Genomic DNA, 5,000 nt, shown 5'->3' with positions numbered 1-5,000 from the left:
GACGGGTCTAGGCATTCTTGGGCGCAGATCCCGCATCGTCTCGTCGCGTCTGGGCGCAAACACGTCGCGTCTCGTTGCGTCTTCAGAAGTCGTCGCTAACAGCACCTTTGGTTGCCACTGGTGGTTAGGCTGGTTGGTTGCGCAAACCCTATAGGAGGGTGGCATGCTGGTGGGCGTTTTTGCCCGGATAGGCACTAGAATGTGCAGATTTTGGGCGTTTTTGCCTGGATAGGCTAAGGAATGGGCATGCTTTGGGCGTTTTTGCCCGGATAGGCACCGGAATGCTTGGCCTTGGCTTGTCCTAGCAAGGCATTGCTGGGTTGGGCTCCCTTGGCCTTTTGGGCGCCTTGGACGATGTCTTGCGAAGACCATGGGCACAAGGCCATGGCATATGGTGAAGAAAGGACCACGGTTGCCAAGGTTAGGCACCGGAATGCTTGGCCTTGGCTTGCCCTAGCAGGGCATTGCTGGGTTGGGCTCCCTTGGCCTTTTGGGCGCCTTGGACGATGTCTTGCGAAGACCATGGGCACAAGGCCATGGCATATGGTGAGGAAAGGACCACGGTTGCCAAGGTTAGGCACCGGAATGCTTGGCCTTGGCTTGCCAAAGCAGGGCATTGCTGGGTTGGGCTCCCTTGGCCTTCCGGGCGCCTTGGACACTGTCTTGGGAAGACCATGGGCACAAGGCCATGGCATATGGTGGGGAATGGACCACGGTTGCCAAGGCTAGGCATATAGAGAGGAATCGCATTTTTGCCCGGATAGGCACCGGAATGCTTGGCCTTGGCTTGCCATAGCAGGGCATTGCTGGGTTGGGCTCCCTTGGCCTTCCGGGGGCCTTGGACGCTGTCTTGGGAAGACCATGGGCACAAGGCCATGGCATATAGTGAGGAATGGACCACGGTTGGCAAGGCTAGGCATATAGAGAGGAATGGACCACGGTTGCCAAGGTTGCGCAAGTTTTGGGCATTTTTTGCCCGGATATGCCCAAGTATGCCCCGATAGGCCCGTTACGCCCCGGTATGAACGCGTATGCCCGGATAGACTCGGTATGCCTTGGGATACATGCGTATGCCCCGATAGGCTTGGTACGCCCCGATATGCGCACGTGTGCCCCAGTAGGGCTCGGTATGCCCCGGTATGTACGCGTGTGCCCCGATAGGCCCGGTATGCCCCGATAGGCCCGGTATGCCCCGATATGCACACGTGTGCCCCAATAGGGGTCGGTATGCCCCGGTAGGTACGCGTGTGCCCCGTAATGCACGTTTCGCAGATCTCCCCGCATGTCCCGCCCCTATATGTAATACTTACTTACTTACTTACTTTCTTTCTTGCTTGCTTGCTTGCTTGCAATGGTTGGGAGTGCCCGGCATGCCCCGCTGCAGAGACCAAGGGCGCAATGACTTGGCACCGCGGATGCCGGGACTCCGGCACTTCCCGTGGCACTGATGGTTGGTTCCAAAGACAAAAGGCCGTGCAAGGCCACCGCACCGCGGATGATTTTGCTCGTGCTGGCGCCGTTGTGTGGCCAAAGAACATGCGCGAATGCTCGTGTCGGAAGGGTTGGTGTCCTGGCCCCGCGGGTGTCACGAATGCTCGGTTGCGAAGACCATGGGACCAGAGCCATGGCACGTCGGATGATGGCTCCAGCTGGCGCCCCGGCACTTTCTGTGGCATTGATGCTCGGTTTCAAAGACAAACGTGCGCAGGGCCAGGGGACCGCGGATGACTGCTCGTGCTGGCCCCGTTGGGCGGCATTGATGGTCGGTTGCAAAGAAAATGCGCGATTGCTCGTGTCGGGGCCCGGCAAGCCAAGGCCAAGCGAGCCATGGCACGTCGGATGATGGCTCCAGCTGGCGCCCCGGCACTTTCTGTGGCATTGATGCTCGGTTTCAAAGACAAACGTGCGCAGGGCCAGGGGACCGCGGAGGACTGCTCGTGCTGGCCCCGTTGGGCGGCATTGATGGTCGGTTGCAAAGAAAATGCGCGATTGCTCGTGTCGGGGCCTGGCAAGCCAAGGCCAAGCGAGCCATGGCAACGCGGATGATGGCTCGCTAGTGCTGGCGCCGTGCACAGTGGCCTCGCACACTCGCCCTGCACGCTTCCCTTGCACGCAGCCTTGCACACTAGCCTCGCATGCGAGCCTTGCACCCTAGCCATGCAAACTAGCCTTGCACGGTAGCCATGCACACAAGCCGTGCACATTAGCCATGCGCACAAGCCCCGCACACTAGCCTTGCGCACAACCCTTGCACACAAGCCATGCACTCGAGCAATGCACACAAGCCTTGCACTCAAGCAATGCACACAAGCCCTGGACACTAGCCTTGCACACGGGCCTGGCACACAAGCCTTGGGCACTAGCCTTGCGCACTAGCGTTCCACATGAGCCTTGCACACTAGCCTTGGACACTAGCCTTGCACACAGGCCTTGCACACTAGGCATGCTTGGGCGAGCTGATCCCGCATCAAGTCGACGGGTCTAGGCATTCTTGGGCGCAGATCCCGCATCGTCTCGTCGCGTCTGGGCGCAAACACGTCGCGTCTCGTTGCGTCTTCAGAAGTCGTCGCTAACAGCACCTTTGGTTGCCACTGGTGGTTAGGCTGGTTGGTTGCGCAAACCCTATAGGAGGGTGGCATGCTGGTGGGCGTTTTTGCCCGGATAGGCACTAGAATGTGCAGATTTTGGGCGTTTTTGCCTGGATAGGCTAAGGAATGGGCATGCTTTGGGCGTTTTTGCCCGGATAGGCACCGGAATGCTTGGCCTTGGCTTGTCCTAGCAAGGCATTGCTGGGTTGGGCTCCCTTGGCCTTTTGGGCGCCTTGGACGATGTCTTGCGAAGACCATGGGCACAAGGCCATGGCATATGGTGAGGAAAGGACCACGGTTGCCAAGGTTAGGCACCGGAATGCTTGGCCTTGGCTTGCCAAAGCAGGGCATTGCTGGGTTGGGCTCCCTTGGCCTTCCGGGCGCCTTGGACACTGTCTTGGGAAGACCATGGGCACAAGGCCATGGCATATGGTGGGGAATGGACCACGGTTGCCAAGGCTAGGCATATAGAGAGGAATTGCATTTTTGCCCGGATAGGCACCGGAATGCTTGGCCTTGGCTTGCCATAGCAGGGCATTGCTGGGTTGGGCTCCCTTGGCCTTCCGGGGGCCTTGGACGCTGTCTTGGGAAGACCATGGGCACAAGGCCATGGCATATAGTGAGGAATGGACCACGGTTGGCAAGGCTAGGCATATAGAGAGGAATGGACCACGGTTGCCAAGGTTGCGCAAGTTTTGGGCATTTTTTGCCCGGATATGCCCAAGTATGCCCCGATAGGCCCGTTACGCCCCGGTATGAACGCGTATGCCCGGATAGACTCGGTATGCCTTGGGATACATGCGTATGCCCCGATAGGCTTGGTACGCCCCGATATGCGCACGTGTGCCCCAGTAGGGCTCGGTATGCCCCGGTATGTACGCGTGTGCCCCGATAGGCCCGGTATGCCCCGATATGCACACGTGTGCCCCAATAGGGGTCGGTATGCCCCGGTAGGTACGCGTGTGCCCCGTAATGCACGTTTCGCAGATCTCCCCGCATGTCCCGCCCCTATATGTAATACTTACTTACTTACTTACTTTCTTTCTTGCTTGCTTGCTTGCTTGCAATGGTTGGGAGTGCCCGGCATGCCCCGCTGCAGAGACCAAGGGCGCAATGACTTGGCACCGCGGATGCCGGGACTCCGGCACTTCCCGTGGCACTGATGGTTGGTTCCAAAGACAAAAGGCCGTGCAAGGCCACCGCACCGCGGATGATTTTGCTCGTGCTGGCGCCGTTGTGTGGCCAAAGAACATGCGCGAATGCTCGTGTCGGAAGGGTTGGTGTCCTGGCCCCGCGGGTGTCACGAATGCTCGGTTGCGAAGACCATGGGACCAGAGCCATGGCACGTCGGATGATGGCTCCAGCTGGCGCCCCGGCACTTTCTGTGGCATTGATGCTCGGTTTCAAAGACAAACGTGCGCAGGGCCAGGGGACCGCGGATGACTGCTCGTGCTGGCCCCGTTGGGCGGCATTGATGGTCGGTTGCAAAGAAAATGCGCGATTGCTCGTGTCGGGGCCTGGCAAGCCAAGGCCAAGCGAGCCATGGCAACGCGGATGATGGCTCCAGCTGGCGCCCCGGCACTTTCTGTGGCATTGATGCTCGGTTTCGAAGACAAACGTGCGCAGGGCCAGGGGACCGCGGAGGACTGCTCGTGCTGGCCCCGTTGGGCGGCATTGATGGTGTGTTGCAGAGAGCATGTGCGATTGCAAGTGTCGGCCGGGTTTGGGTTCCCTTGGGCTTTCGGGTGCCTTGGACGCTGTCTTGCGAAGACCATGGGCACAAGGCCCCGTCCTGGCCCCTTGTTCGATTCGCTCTCGTCTTGCGCTTGCTTCCAAGGTCCTCCATGACCTTCCCCATGGCCTTGCTAGATCCCCCCCATGACGCATGACCTCTGTCCGTTGATTGGTTTTGAGTGCACACCATGCCCGGCTTGGCACCGTGTTGTCGCGTGAGTGGCATTTGGATCGTGCATGCTGGTGGGCTACCTGCCAATGCGCACAAGCCTTGCACACTAGCCTTGCGCACGAGCCTTGCACAAAAGCCTTGGACACAAGCCTTGCGCACAAGCCATGCGCACAAGCCTTGGACGCTAGCCTTGCACACAAGCCATGCATACAAGCCTTGCTCACAAGCCTTGGGCACTGGCCCATCGCAGTAGCCTTGCACACAAGCCTTGCGCACTAGCTTTGGGCACGAGCCTTGCGCACTTGCCTTGGGCACTAGCCTTGCACACAACCCTTGGGAACTAGCCTTGCGCACCAGCCTTGCCCACAAGCCTTGCACACCAGCCTTGCACACTAGCCTTGCATACAAGCCTTGCACACTAGCCTTGCACACAGGCCATGCTCACTAGCCTTGGGCACTAGCCTTGCACACAGACCTTGGGCACTAGCCTTGCGCACTAGCCTTGC

The sequence above is a fragment of the Tasmannia lanceolata genome, unplaced genomic scaffold, assembly GCF_043159265.1.
Source record: "Tasmannia lanceolata isolate RefF3 unplaced genomic scaffold, GAP_Taslan_0.1 ptg000098l, whole genome shotgun sequence".
Lineage (NCBI taxonomy): Eukaryota > Viridiplantae > Streptophyta > Magnoliopsida > Canellales > Winteraceae > Tasmannia > Tasmannia lanceolata.
The sequence above is the reverse complement of the archived record's forward strand: the minus strand, read 5'-3'. Positions refer to the sequence as shown.